Consider the following 16,096-nt stretch of genomic DNA (forward strand, 5'->3'; position numbering starts at 1 on the left):
TTAGAAGGATGGAATATCGGCAAACGTTAATCTTGGCTCTCAGGAGGCAAAGGCAACCTGAGCTCTGCGCATTCAAGTGCAGCAACCTAATCTATTCAAGGAGACCCTGCCTCAATAAAGTAAAATACATTCCAATTACCATATACCCAAACCCACAAAAACAGATGTAAATGTAATACATGCTATTTGATTTCCTTGCAGAGACCCACAATAAAATAATTAGTATCAATATTACAGAAGCTTTGATGTGTTTGCCTTCATTTCTGAGATTCCCACAAATTACAAGCCCACACATTGTCAAGGACATATGGACAATAAACTTCATATTAAGAATACTGATGTTTTGTTTTTGTAGCCTGGCATCAAACCCAGTGCCTTACATAACCCTAGCCATAATGGAAAGTTCTTATAAGAGATGGTAATACAACAAAGTCCCTGTAGGTATCAAGTTCATCCCCCAGGAGATTCAAGTATCCACCATAGTAAGAAGCACCAGGCCTTGGCTTGATTCCCCAGCACAGCATAAACTGCATAAATTGGGTGCTGAACAGCCTATAATTCTAGCCCTGGTGGGGCCAAGGCAGAAGGACCAGAAGCTTAAGCTCTTTCCCCAGTTATACAATGAGTTCGAAGTTAGACAAGGCTACACGAAACCAATCACAAAAAAAAACAAAACAAAAACAACAACAACAACAACAACAAAAAAAAAAACAAATCCATCTCATCTTCTACAGTCTTAAAACTGTTTTAAGGCCCTGCAGCCTTATCACACAAGTAACTGACAAACTGTTAAAAGTTACATGCTAGGTCCAGAAAAACTTGATTTGATAAAAAATATGCAACACATATCCTCAGACCAGTTTTCTATAGTCCTCTAAGTTAACAAACTCAAAATGTCACTGGGCTTGGGGTAAGGGGCAGGGGATGCAGAACTGAGATATAGTTCAATTGGTATAGTGCTTACCTAGCCTGCCAGAGGCTCAGACTCAATGCTGGCCCAGCACAGACAGGACATGGCAGTACACAACCATAATTCCAGTACTATGGAGAGGCAGCATTGGGAACTTTAGGCAGTAAGTTTAAGGATAGCCTGGGCTAAATGAGACACTGTCTCAAAGAGTAATTTGGTAGCACAGTATTTCAAACACTGGAAAGGGGTTAAGGGGAGTCTTTTAGTAGCTTGAACTCTTGTCTTTCTTACCTCCACTATACTTTATTTTCACTCAAGGAGCCCTAAAAAACTAGTAGAAAGATGACAGGAACCCTTGCTTTCGATTTTAAGTTTTTAAGAAAATACCTTCTTGGGCTGGAGAGAGACGACTCAGTGGTTTAGAGCACTGATTGCTCTTCCAGAGGTCCGAGTTCAATTTACAGCAACCACACGGTGGCTCACAACCATCTGTAACAGAATCTGATGCCCTCTTCTGGTGTGTCTGAAGATAACTACAGTGTACTCATACATAAGATAAGTAATTCCTTAAAAAAAAAAAATACCCTTTGTGTGTGTGTGTGTGTGTGTGTGTTTGTGCACCTGCGCATGTGCACATGTACATGGAGGTTCTAGGACAACTTGAAGGAGTTAGTTCTCTCTACCACATGGATTCCAGAAATTGAACTCAGGTTGAGAAGCTTGGCTGCAAGAAGCAACTTTGCTTGCTAAGCAATTTTTTTCATTTTAGAAAAAAATACTTTCTAAATCTACTTTCATAAAAGACAAAGACTTTGCCTAACTGCTAGTAAAGATGTATTCTGTTTTTAAGAGGTATTAGTAAAGCCAGGTATGATAAGAGTATGCCTTTAATCCCAGCATTCGGGAAGCAGAGGCATGCAGATCTCTGAGTTCAAAGCCAGCCTGGTTTACATATTGAGTTTTAGGACAGCCAGGACTATACAGGGGGAAAAAAAAAAAACACAAAACACCTAAACACCAAACAAACAACCAACCAACCAACCAAAGGAAGGCAGGAAGGGAGAGGGGGAGGGAGAGGAAGCACTCATGTGGTGGTGGAAAGTAGGAATGGTTCATACCACAAGCCAGAACTTCCAAGTTAATCCACAAGAAGCTGTTTTCTAAACCTTTCAGTTCTCTTCACTAAAAACAGACTTTCTTGGAAGTGGTGGTGCAGGACTGTAATTCCAGCACTGGAGAATGTCTGAGACAGGAAGACCATTCCAAGTGTTAAAAAAGCAAGCACAGGGTACAGTGAGACTCAAAAGTAAAAACAAACAAACAAACAAAAAACCCCAATTACTAAAGAGTATTCTCTATTTACCACCATATTGAAAGCTGCTTTTAGCAACTAAATACCTATTCATGTCTGACTAAAAGCTCATTTAGTGTTGGTGAAATCCCAACACTTACTGGTGCAAAGAATTTCCTTTTGAACTTATGGCTGGAAAAATAAACTGTAACATTTCTTATTTACACCTGTAAGTTGGTGTTTTGGTTTTGATAATACATTCTCCTCGAAGAAGCTGCCAAAAGAAACAATGGCTCCAAAGAACCACACATTGTTCCCTGGAGTCTTCACAAGGTGGCTGAGCTCTCGTGTTCACTCCCAAGAGTAACGGCTGCTGGCAGCTGTGCACTTGCCTTGTTACACACCTGCTGGCAGCTGTGCACTTGCCTTCTTACACACCTGCTGGCAGCTGTGCACTTGCCTTGTTACACACCTGCTACACAAAGGCTTCTAGAGTTGATTGCACTTCAGAAGAAACTGATACATCTTTCATATAATCACAAGATAATCCTGGCAGCAACAGCCCACTTGACACCAAGCTGGATGAATATGAGTCTTGGGTTTCTGAAGTGAAGACCTCCCTGGAAGTAGAACAGGGAGAGCTGAAAGGTTCAGAGTATTGTTTCACAGACACCTATCAGGAAACCCAACCGTAATAAAGCCAACCACTTCTCAACAAGACCTTTACTCACTATGAAAACAATGTATTTTGGAATGTATACTATAATTACTGTAAAGATGCCTAACACAAGCATTTCTACTGTATTTCATGTAAGCATTAGATGGCTCAACACTCAGCTTCAAAAATACACAAGCGTGCCTAAGCTCCTCTCTGCACTCCATTGGCCAACAGAAAAACGTTACTTACCACACAAGATAACTATGGAAGTAACTGAGTAAAAACCACTAGAAGACGCTTCTAAAAGATGATTGCCCTATAAAGACCTCCAGGAGGAAAAAGCACTAAGAAGCTACATACTAAAGGAGGTAGCTGGGATATCTAATGAGTGGTAAAAAGCTAACAGTGTTTTTGCCATTAATGGACCAGAAACTACCTACACAGAACACTCATAATATCCAGAACAGGGTTTGCCTCAACAGATAGTAACTGCAAAGCTAAAATCACAATTTACAAACAATTTTAATGGATGAAACAACTCACTGTGCCTAGGCAAAAAACATTTCCATGAAGGGTTATATTAAAAAAGAACAAAAATGAGAAGATATGAAAGAAGAAAAGAGTAAGGAAATGAGCACAGCTTACTTTAAAATATAAGATGATTCTCAATAAACATTTAGAAACTTTGTTAAAAGATTTATGTTTTACGAGGGCTGGCAGTACACACCTTTAGTCTCAGCACTTGAGACAGAGACAGGCAGATCTCTTCAATGCCAGCCTGGTCTATATAGTTAAAATTATGTGTCTATGTTTGTACTGTATGCATATACATATGCCAGAAGAGAGCACTGGACCCCCTGGGGCTGCAGATGTAGGCTGTTATAAATACAACCTGACATGGTTAATGAGAATTAAATTTGAATTCCCTGTAAAAGCAGTAAGTGCTCTAGCCACTGGACAATACTCCAGTTACCCTCACCTCCCACCCCATGAATTACTTTTCCTTATGTGTATTGAAGAGCTGTCTGCATAAACATGGGTGTCATGGGAAGGCTAGGAAAGGGCACCGGGATGTCCTGGAGCTTGAATTATAGGTGATTGTGAGCTTCCAGTCACAGGTGCTTTCTAGAAACTGAAAACAGGCCCTCTGCAAGAGCAACATATACTCTAACCTGCTAAGCACCAAATCTTTCAAGCACCAAATATTAAAATATCTCAATGATCAAATTAAATAAAGGACTTTTATAGCCATGTTATACTTTTGCATGTAGACCTTACAGTCTGGTACAAGGGACACTATCCTACTGAATGGTAAACCAGGACGATGTTCAAGAGTCTAGGGCACATAACTAGGAGCAGAAGTGTTAGATTTTGGGTGGTAAACAGTTTAAGCCTCTTACCTGTTTTCCCAGTATGTATTCATATATACTTTTCAGGAGTTAATGAGACAAAAATCATTCATTTTAAAGACCATCTCAGGATTATTATGGTTTCCATGTAGAACATAGAAAATATCAACCTATTCTTGTTTACACAAAATTTGACATGTTGAGCTAAGAAAATACAGAGCCAGACACGGTGGCACACATCTTTAATCCCAGGAAAGGGAGCAAAGCAGGTGAATCATTGTGATTTTGAGGCCACCCTGATCTACACAGGATAGCCAGAGCTGCACAAATACAGAGAGACCTTGGCTCAAAAACAAAGAGCAAAAAGAGAAAGTATAACTTTTGTTCTATTCATTACTGTGTGTGCATATGCCCTGCAGGCATCTAGAGACCAGAGGATGGCTGCAGAGTCAGTTTGCCTCCTCCATCCTAGATGGCTTCTAGGGATTAAACCCTGGTCGTTGGGCTTGCATTCTCAGTGACAAGTACCCTTGCCAACTGAGCCATTCATTGAACCAGCCCAAAATTAAACATTGATTTTTATCAATTTAGTGACAGATCTTTGCAGGAATGGGCAAGTAAATTAAAAATTTAACTTACAACATCCAGCTAACACTAGTTTCAGTCTACATGACCACAGTCACACAGTGCTATGTCCTAAAAACGCTCACCTTAAACACCCAACGAAAATATACAAAAATGAGAACCTTCACAGGTCAAAACGTCAGGGAGTTTAGGGGAAGAATAGTGATTTGTTACAGCTTGTGTTAACAGTTCATATAACACACACACACACACACACACACACACACACACAGAGCGAGGAAGGGGAGGGGGGAGGAAATCTCACTATGTAGCCCTTGGTTAGACAAGACCAAGATGGCTTCCAACTCAGAAATCCTCCTGGCCTTGCCTCCTTAATACTGGGATAAAGTTGTGTGCCACCATGCCTATTAACTTAAAACAAAACAAACCCATGTTTCATTTATTTTCTGACAATCTCACACATGTATATAATTTGTATTGATCCTATCCGTCCAAATCAACCCAGGCACTCTCCACACAACCTCTCCTCTCATATTCCTTCCCCATTTTTCGGAACCACTGAGTCCACTTAGTGCTGCTGACTGATCTTATACAGGTCTTATGCCACAGTGAATCTGAGAGTGATAAATCATAGCAACAGCTGCCTTACGTCTACTAATGCTTCTCCACTCACAGTTAATTATCCAGAGCAGTTCTAGGACAACAGGGAATCCAGAATTAAACTGTTTGAAAAAAACTAAAAAGTAATACAACTCCATAGAATGTTGTGAATAGATAAAATAACTTAAGCAATAAAGCTGACTACTATCAGAACAAAGTATAGCTAAAATTCTGCTTCTGGCTGGGTGTGGTGGCACATACCTGCAAGTGGATCTCTAGGAGATTGAAGCTAGTTTTGGTCTATGTACCAAGTTTCAGGTTAGTCATGATTACATTTAAAAAGTCTTCAAAACCATACAGTCGAACAAAAACCTGATTCAATGAGCATGTTAACAGGCACAGAGATTTGCCTCAAATGCTGAAGGAGATGGTTGAATGAAACTGAGGAGGGATAACCTCCTCAAGGTAAACAAGATTAGACAGGGTAAAAATGTATGAAGCACATACATTGATAGTCAATGTCAATTCTTTCATCCCAACTGTCCTCCTCTGTAATAAATTTGAAAACCACTTAAACCCTTCTGAACACTGGAGCTATCAGATACTTATAATTTCATTGAGGAATAGGTCCAAAAATCAGCCTTAATTACCTAAGACTGGTTTTTGTTTTGTTTAGGTGGTGCAGAAAGCTCAGGCAGACTACTTGCCATCAAGCCTGATTACCTGAATTCAAAACTGGAGCCCACCTGGTGAAAGTAGAGAACCAACTCTACCAAGTTTTCTGACCTACACACACCATGGGCATATGCATACACAAAATAAATGTAATTAATTTAAAAGAAATGTTTTAAAGCTGAATATTTGGGGACCTTGTCTTCAAAAAGCAGAAGTGGCTGGAGAGATGGCTCAGCAGTTAAGAGCACTGGCTACTCTTCCTGAAGCCCTGGGTTTAATTCTTATCTACATGGAGGCTCCTAACTGTTTCTAACTCCAGTTCCAGGGGATCAAACATCCTCACACAGACACACATGCAAGCAAAACACCAACGCACATAAAATTAAAAATAAATTACTTAACTAAAAAAAAGGCAAAACAAAGTAAGTTGGTCTACACTACTTTCTAGATTATAAGCTGAAGAAAGGTACCACTAAATATTACTTATGAAAATCAAGAATACAGATACTGTGATGGTTAGTGTTAATTGCCTCTTGGCTTGTTAGTGAGGGATTATCAATTAGGCCTGTGATCCCAGCTACTCTGGAGACTGAGGTAGGAGGACCCCCAAGGTCTATCTGGTACTGGTCTAGCTTCTTTGTTTCAGGCCAGTCTGTGTTGCAGAGTAAGACCTTGTCTCAAAAAAATCAATGAGCGGAAGGGCCAGGAGAAACTATCAAACTGTGAAACACCTAGTTTGCAGATACTTAATGGAATGAACTAGCTCAAAAACTGATGGTTGATTTCAAACCTTATCCTGAAACCAAGTGAAATAATACTATACACCTGTAATTCCAATGCTTAGGAGGCTGAAGCAGAATTGCAGTGATTTCCAGTCAAGCCTTGGCTACAATAGTGAGACCCTGACTTTTATTTATAAAATAAATAAATGAATAAATGCCAAGGAGAGGGAGAAAAAGAAAAATCCTGATGCCCAATCCTAGAGACTAATACCTGCACAAAAATACTAGTAGAGTATTAGACACAGCTCAAATACAGTTCATATAGTCAAATATTAAGTATTTCCATAAGGACAATGTTTTAAGTTCTTCTAAAAGTTCTAAATGTTATTGTTCAGCATCAGACTAAGCCTATGATCCCAACTCCCATTCCAGTGACACAACTATCATATACAAAGATACTGTATTTCTGAGGTACTACTGTATTTATTATTCTAATGGGAACCCTTGAAACAATGTATCTCTGAATTTATTAAGAACAACCATGTAGTACATGTTAGATATAACAATCTACAAGAGATTGAGTAGCTCCCTATAATCAACTCAGCACAAATTCAGGTTCTTCTCTCAAATTAGTTTGCACTTGTAGCAAGCCTAAAACCTATGTTTGATTCCAAGGACCTACATGGTGGAAGGTGAGAACCAACTACAGGTTGTCCTGTCTGTGGCGTATGTCCAGACAGACAAGACAAAGAGACACACACCCCTACTTCAATAAACAAATGTAAATATTTGCAAAAGAACAGATGGTCCTCTAATATCCACACAATAATAATAAACAAAATCCAATACTTAATGTTCACTGAAGCAAAAAATTTGAGTTAGGTTTATCTTTAACTGTGGTCTCTTCTATAAAGATAAACTGCCAAGCCTGCTAGTGCAGGCCTTTAATCCCTGCACTTGAGAGGCAGAGGCAGGATGATCTTAAGTTCCAGGCCAGGTCAGCCTGGACTACATAGTGAGTTCCTGGTCAGCTAAGGCTAGTCTCAAAAAGAAGTTTGTTTTCCTACCTTACACCTACTACCCTCCGAAAAGTCTGTACCTATACTCCAGTATGTGTCTCCTCTTCCCTGAAGCAACTTTCATTTCTACTCATCCCTACTCTAACTAAAATATGTTAAAAAAAAAAAAATCTTTGAATAGGGTGACAGACAATATGACTCACCAGGAAAAGGTACTTGCCATGCAAGCCTGGAAACCTGAGTTCAATACCTAGCATTCACATGGGGGAAGAAATCTTGACTCCCACAAGCTATCCACTAACCTCTGTAAGTGTGCAGTGGTAAGTGTACCTCACACATGTAAAAAATAAGCCCCAGCCTGTTAAAATGAAACAAACAAATGGGACAGGGTCTCATGTGGCCCAGACAAGCCATGCGTTCCTGACCCACTCTTTATCTCCCAAATGCTTGGGCTGTGTAGACTGCATGGTTCTGGAACTACTTTTATTCAGTAGAATCTATATTATAACTAAAATAAAAAAGCCTACTTTGACCTCTTAGTTTTCCTAAGATATCTCCCCCCCCCCCTCCGCAATCCCCCATCTTTGCCACCAGGCTGACCTCAAACTCTATCTCTGCTTTACCAGGTTCTGGGATTAAAGGAGTCCACCTCTACTACCTGGTTTGATTTTCCTTTTTAAAACAAATACTTTGACTACACTAGAAGGAAGCAATGACTGGGGAGTAACTTGAAACTGACCCATCTGAGATTTCTCCTAGTTCTGCTGTCTATTCCCATGTAAAACCCATTTTAAGTCTCAAAATCCCAAATTTCAATTCCATGAAACCTAGAGACAGAATTTTTTAGCTTTTTACAATGTAGTCATCATTTGTATGTGCAGGCCACGTGTAGAGTCTAGAAGTAAACTTCAAGTGTTGTTTCTCAAGAACCATCCACATTTTCAAATAGAACCTCTCACTGAACCTGCAGCTTATCAATTAGGCTAGCCTAGTTGGTCAGTGAGTCCCAGGATTCTAATCTCCATTGTCCCAGCACTAGATTACCAGCTGGAAATGATGTCCATGGTATAGCACCATGGATCTGTGTGTGAGCACACATCTAGCCTGCTCTATATAGTGAGTTCTAGGCCAGAGCTACAGTGAGAAAACCCACTCTCTAAAAACTAATAATAGGTAGATAGATGGGCCTCTCAAACTTAAACCAGGCTTACTGAGAAAATTACAGTTCGCACAGAGTCTTAAAATAATCCATGCACAGAATATAAAGTAGTCAAAAAATATCCTTGACTATCTGGAATGTGGCATGCTGGGACTCTCAAGTATTATCTTTCAAACCATTGGCTTCTACAAGCTTAATAGATGAAACCACTTACGAAAGAAACATACAACTCTTCCAAATAAATAAAAAGCAAAATATTTGATAAAAGATTTTCATTACTAGGAACACAAAATAAAATTGCTTTCACACTCATACTCTTAAGATATAGCCTTACTGCTGGGCGGTGGTAGCGCACGACTTTAATCCCAGCACCTGGGAGGCAGAGGCAGGTGGATTTCTGAGTTCGAGGCCAGCCTGGTCTACAGAGTGAGTTCCAGGACAGCCAGGGATGCACAGAAAAACCCTGTCTCGAAAAACCAAAAAAAAAAAAAAAAAAAGATATAGCCTTACCAAACAGAATGGCAGAATCTTTTGCTTTACCAGGGGGCTGGCAAAGATGGCTTCACAGGTTAAAGGCACTTCTGCCAAGCCTGAACACTTCTGATCCCTAGAACCCACATGGCAGAAGCAGAGTACTAAGTGCTACAAGCTGCCCCCTCACTTTACACACACACACACGCACGCAGAGTGAATGTTTTCTAAAATGTCTTTAATGCTGCGGAATATTAACTCAATGCACCACAAGTGTGGAGAAAGCCCTGGACTCAATTTACAAAGCCTGAGTCTTTTCTGATTCTGCCAATACTTGCACCTACTATGTAGGTGACTGAATATGAGAAATTATAGTCTAAAGTCAAAATCCTCTCTCCAATTTATATTAAAACCTGGACTAGTACAATTTTAAAAAAAAGATTATATTTGTACTTATCTGGATGTATGTGTATGTATGTCCATCTCTACACATGAGAACGTGCGTGTGTATGCAGGTGCCAGTAGGTCAAATGGGATGTTAGAGCCTCTCAAGCAAGAGTTACAGGCAGTTGTGGACAACCTGAAATGGGTGCTGAGAACCAAAATGGTGTCCAAGAACAGCAAGTGCTCTTAACCACTGAGCCTGGTCTCCAGATCTCAATAAAATATCTTAATACACTAAATACAGTACTATTCATTATGCATTCAAGTCAAAGTTATAAGTGATTCTATTGTTGGTAAATAGTACATATAACCTTACCAGTCTCATTTGTTAACTAAGTAATTTTAATTTTAAGAGTCTGAAGAGGCAACATAATTCCGAATTCTGAGAAACACTGAAGCAGCATTTCAATTGTGTAAGTTCTCCTCAAATGTGAAGATACTTACATGGACAAGTTAGGAGATGGAACCCCCCTATCATCAGCTAGGTTCCCAAGGTGGCTCAGCGTTGAAGTCAAACTGCTCTCTATACAGCACTTCTCCTAGGCCTTCTGGGTAGTTGTATACTCGGTCAGAAAGTTCGCCCTAAAGAAAGAGAGAAAAATAGAAAGTTTTAAAAATTAGATTGTAATTCAAACAGGTTAATTTAAATGATTTAGTAAGTTTTAATAGTGTTCTATTAAGGTGACATTCCAGTTGTTTATGGTACCATATACTTGGAATCTCTGCACTCAAGAGGCTAAACAGGATATTTTAAATTCAAGGTCAGCCGAAGTTATATAGCTAGGTCTTGTCTTAAATAAACAAAATGACAAAAATGACTTCAAATGTTCTAGCGCAATCTTATAACTACTTGGTCAAGTTCATACTATCCTTTGCTACAAATTCTACTACAATACTAAAAAGTTAAACATGGTGGTACACACATGTAATCCCAGGATTTGTGTAGGCAGACAAAGTTCAAAGTCATGCTTTATCAAAAACAAGAGCCTGAGGCCAGCTTAGTTGACACTAGACCCTGTCTCCAAAAGAAAACTTGAAAAGCCCTGTGCAAGTCTATGTAGTTTTTCTTCTTTTTATCTAGCCCCTCTAGACCTATTTCATTTTACTATCACCAGAAGCAAATGAATGTGAAGCTCGGCATACCACCCATACCACCACCCATACCACCACCCATACCACCACCCATACCACCACCCATACCACCACCCATACCACCACCCATACCACCACCACCACCACCACCACCACCACAGGTGCTAAATGTAGTGCTTCAGAAATAGTCGTCTGGGTGGGGTTAGAATTTAAAGTGCCATATATACAACCTAAATATAAATATCATTTGTGCTTCAGTAGTTACTATTTTAAAGTACTACATCCTGATTATATATACTTCCTTAAGCGTAAAAGGGAACCAGAAAGGAACTATATACGGTCAAGAGTTTGTAAGTTCTCAGAAGTACTGTACTCATTTGTAAAGACTTAAAACAGGATCTAAGCAAACTTAAAGTAAAAACGTTCTAACTAGTGAGGAAAACTGACCACTGTTAAAAGCATTCAGGGTTGCTAAGAACTCATATCTGATGTGTGACCCAGGGCTGTAGAGTTAATCTCCAGCACTTGAGAAATAACAGTGGAAAGATCAGGAGTTGAGAACTAGTCTAGGATATATGAGATGCTATCTCAAAACAACTTGTAAAAACAATGACCTTCAGATTCTAAATAATATACTGACCTAGCAACTTTCTGTTACTGTACTATATACATTGAACCCACAGTCATCATGAATGCAGGTGACCAACAAGGTATATATATATATTCCCAGGTTTTAATCTATAAAACATTCTACTTCATCAAACACCTAATTTTTAAGAACAAAATCATGCTGAAAATTATCTCATTCTTAACTCTCCTAAGGAATGTAACAATTAGATAAAACATAATTTTTTCCTATTTTATTTACAGCTACTATTTTGCTGCTTATGGCAATCCAAGATCAATTCTGTGAAACACTGAGGAAATTAAACTTTAGATATCCACTAATATCCTTCAATGATATCTAAACTTTCTTATTTAACAGAGATATTAGTGGAAGATGAAGGCTCCCTGATTTTAAAGATATTTTAATAGATACTAAAAGAGGTGCATAGGGTAAGACAGACATTTACATACAGGGTAAATGCAAATGTTTATCTGGAAGAGGAAAGTATAAAGGGAGGGCAAGTGAAATGTGGATGAAAGGCAATACTGAAAAACAAATTCCTAGCCAGGCAGCAGTGACACTTTGAATCCCAGCACTTGAAAGTCAAAGGCAGTCAGATCTTAGAATAACGGAAAAATAAAAAAAGAAAAAACAAATTACTCTCCTTTAGAATGACCCGTGCAAATAAATGGGAGGAGGTGGAGATAGGTTGAAAGGCCATGTAGCCTTAAATTGGCTGGTCCTAAACTCTTGTGTGGCCAAAGACATGAAATCCTATCCTCCTGCCTCCATTTCCCAAGTGCCAGGAGTACAATGAAATGAGGATCAGGATCACAGGTGTGCTTCTCACCTGGTTTATAGGGTGCTGGAAATCAACCCCAGGGCTGGAGATTCTAGGCAAGACTTGACCAACTACAAATCTAGCTCCACCTCGACACTACTCAAACCTGTTTTGTTTTCCTCTTGGCATTATCTTTACAAGTGTTACTACTATCTTTGCAACTTTTCCAAAAAGCTTTAAAAAAAAAAAAAAAAAAAGGACAAGATTTCTCTGTACAGGCCTGGCTGTCCTCAAACTCAAGACTTCTGCCTTACCCCAAGTGCTGGGATTAAAGGAATGCACCACAACCGCCCAGAAAAGGTTTTTTTTTTTTTTTAAGTTGGGCAGGCATTCGGGTGAGCACACAGACACACAATGGACTATTCAGAAAAAACTAATATACAAGAATATACTAAAACATACAATATGCTAAATAAAAGCCTTTTTACACAAAAGCATGCATATCAATTGATTCCATTTGAGTCCCTTGATTTAAAAAACAAGACAAAAAAAAAAAAAAAAAAAAAAAGACTAGATGGGCCTCACAAGAACTGAGGTGAATTGTCGAGAGCTCGGTGAGGGTGTTAATGTTCTATACATCTTGACAGAGATTTAGATAATAAAGTTCTTCCCTCTTTAGACACAGGATTTTGCTTTCATGTGGCCAAGGCTAGCTTCGAGAATTTCCTGGAATTACAGGTGTACAACCCCCTGCATCACTTTGTTAAAACTTACTAAATACAAGCCATACTGGTCCTCAACCTGTAATCCTAGCACCAGGCTGATGTGGGAGGTAAAACAGCGACTCATCTGGGTTGCAAGTGAGGCCCTGTCTCAAACAACAAAAACTAATCAATCAGTACAAGTAAGCGCCGGGCAGTGGTGGCGCACGCCTTTAATCCCAGCACCTGGGAGGCAGAGGCAGGCGGATTTCTGAGTTCGAGGCCAGCCTGGTCTACAGAGTGAGTTCCAGGACAACCAGGACTACACAGAGAAACCCTGTCTCAAAAAACAAACAAACAAAACCCAAGTAAGCAACAAGAATTTTATTGCCAATTTCTAAAAATTAATCGTTTGGAACTGTATTTAATATATGGAAATACTAAAGCTGGTGCTATGAAGCATTTTGACGGCTGTAATGCAGAATTAAGATAGCTGGAAGGTAAGTATAGCAAAATGTTAGCTGGGGAATCTAAATTGAAGATACCACTCTGACTTCTTTATTGGGGATCATACTAAAACCTTAGAAAAATAAATTGACTATTTATCTTTATTACCTACAATTTTATTTAAATACCCTTTCCTACTTATTGTGAACTCCTCAGGGCTTATTGGTACCAAGCATGCTCTCCTGTCAGACCTATTACTGCCAGGCTAGTTCATAGTCCATGTAATCCTTTTCTGAGTAAGTTAATAATCTCTCACCCAGACTGAGCATATATTAATGGTAAAACACGACAGGACAGGAACCTAACATATCCACCACAAAACTGAGTTCAATCTGTTCAAACATCCTGAGGCTGTGATCGGTGTCCCCGACTCCTTGCTTAGTTTAACCAGTAACAACACGTTCACGGCACGTGAGAGGGTAAAACGTTTCGCCACCACTAACTACTGGCAGCCAACAGAGTCCTTGATAAGCCTCATCAACCTACCCTTCGCCCTCTTTCTTCCCCGCGATCACAGCGAGGACCAGAAAACGAAGCCATGGTGACTAATCTCCAGGCTTCAGGAGGTGACTGGGGTAAGTGAAAGCGATTTGGCCCAATCAGGAGAGGGGCAGGGGCGGGGCAGCAGGGCCGAGGTTTCCAGAAGGGGCCAAAGGCCTATTCGCTTGCTACTTGACACCAGGGCTTCCCCGCCGCCGGGCCCCGAGTGAGGTCAACTTTCCACCGCCAGAGGGGGAGCGTGCACTCCGCACCCCTTCCCCCGCCCGCAAGAATCCAGCCTCCTCCCAGCTGTCACCAGATGCCGGCTCGAGGCCCGCCCCGCTCCATTCATAACCCGAAGTCCCGGCCGCCGCAGCCCGTCCACTCCGCACCACAACCCCCTGCAGGCACTGAGACCCGGAGAGGGCGATGGGACCCCCAGCCCTCAAGGCTGCCGCCGGGCCCCCTCCCCGGAAACAGCAATGCACCACGGGAGTGGGGTGGGGGCCGCATGCCGCCGAGAGGGAACGGCGACCACCGCCAGCTTGCCCCCGAGCGCGGCCCCACGCGCACACGCCCCCTCGCTCAACCGCGGCTGCCGGCTGCCGCCCAGGGTCGCCAGGCGCCCGCCGCCGCCGGGGCCACCGGCAGCCGCCACACACGCCGCCGGCCGCCATGTTCGAGGCCGCCGGCTGCGGGGCACTGCGGGGACACCGAGGGCGGCGTGGCCCAGCCCAGCGCCCGACCCTTCCGCGCCCCTAAACCCGGTACTCACGTGAGATAACGGCCCAAAGAGTCGGGTAAAGCGTCTTCTCTTTTTCGGCGGAATTTTTAAAGAGGGATGTGGTTACCTTGAGCAGAAATACCCAAGGCGGCCTGGGCCATAGGCTGCGGGAACGACGTGGGGGAAAACGCGCGGCACCGACACCAGCTGAGCAGCAGTGGCGGCGGCAGCCGAACTGGAGAAATGGAGCGGCGCGAGAAAAAGAAAAGCGCGAACTGGGTGGGGAGAGGATTCAGCCTCGTCACTCCGCAGAGCAGCAGAGCGAGAAGGATGAGAAGAGCAGAGCAGGCGACAACCAGGGAGAGAAACGGAAACACCGCGGCCGAGAGTTGAGCCAGAGAGTGTGGGAAGGCGGTGCCAGAGACGCCAGTATTTATACTCAGAGGGCGGGGCCTGCTGACGTCACAGACGGCCGGTCTGCCGCGCGAGAGGGGTGGGGCCTGTGCCGCCGGGGAATGTGGGAGGGGCGGAAGGGGAAGGACAGCCTTGCGCAGTTAGGGGGCCGAAGGGCGGGACCACTGGGCCTTGCAGGTGCTGGCCAGGCGCTCGCTTCCCGCCCTCGCGCGGCCCGCCGCTCCCCAGCGGGCTGCTAGACTCGTAGGCGGGGCAGAGGGCGCGCTGCCGGGCGGATCGCAGAGCGCGCCCTCGCCCTCGCGGCGCCTGCGCTCCTTGCTAGCAGCGAACGATCCGCTTTGTGAGCCGGCGGCTAGTCCCACGCTGACGGCCGCCTTCGGGATCGTCCTGGGTCCTGGGTTTAGCGACACCAGTATTTCAGGGGAGGCGAGTGGGCGCCATCACCAGGCTTTCTCCGTGCACTAGTTTAGGTAACAACTGTAGGCTGTGCCCGGGGACTATATTCCGAGGGAGAGGTTCCCGCCTCTCCACGGGATGCGGAGCTCCGTTAGGGAAACGAGTTCCCCCATGGCCAGCAAGAACCAGTCTGGTGTGGTTACTGAGGCTTTGATCGCCCCAGAATGTTCTTCAGTGTTCGCGTGTTGCAATATGGTGCAGTAGAATTTCTTTTTAATGTGGCTTTTCTTTGTCTTCCTTTTCAAAAAGGGTTGATGCAGTTAGACCTAGCCCTCCCTATTAAAGCAGGACCAGCGTTGCTGAAGTTACAGGACTTTAAGGCACATTGCTTTAATCCTCTGAATTTCCCTTTTAAAGTCATTTTTATTTTTTAATTCTTTTGTTTCGTTTCTCCAGAAAGGGTTTCTCTGTGCAGCCCTGGCTGTCCTGGAACTCCCTTTATATACCAGGC

The 16,096-nt window shown here is 42.4% G+C and overlaps 1 protein-coding gene across 4 annotated transcripts in view; it reads right to left on the reverse strand.

The window, feature by feature from the left end:
• Positions 1–14,972, reverse strand: part of Azin1 (antizyme inhibitor 1) — a 30,770-nt gene extending 15,798 nt beyond the window's left edge. For 3 of the 4 annotated variants that reach the window (XM_034516331.2, XM_034516332.2, XM_076911284.1), the window contains exons 1-2: positions 14,827–14,972; positions 10,328–10,465 (exon numbers count right to left, since the gene is read on the reverse strand). The gene's annotated coding sequence lies outside the window, so the exon portion shown is untranslated. Of the gene's footprint in view, positions 1–2,673; positions 2,803–10,327; positions 10,466–14,826 lie in introns of those variants that run through there. The other variant, XM_076911283.1, reaches the window with a different exon arrangement.
• Positions 14,973–16,096: the final 1,124 nt, after the last annotated feature.

This window comes from Arvicanthis niloticus, chromosome 13 (assembly GCF_011762505.2).
Source record: "Arvicanthis niloticus isolate mArvNil1 chromosome 13, mArvNil1.pat.X, whole genome shotgun sequence".
Lineage (NCBI taxonomy): Eukaryota > Metazoa > Chordata > Mammalia > Rodentia > Muridae > Arvicanthis > Arvicanthis niloticus.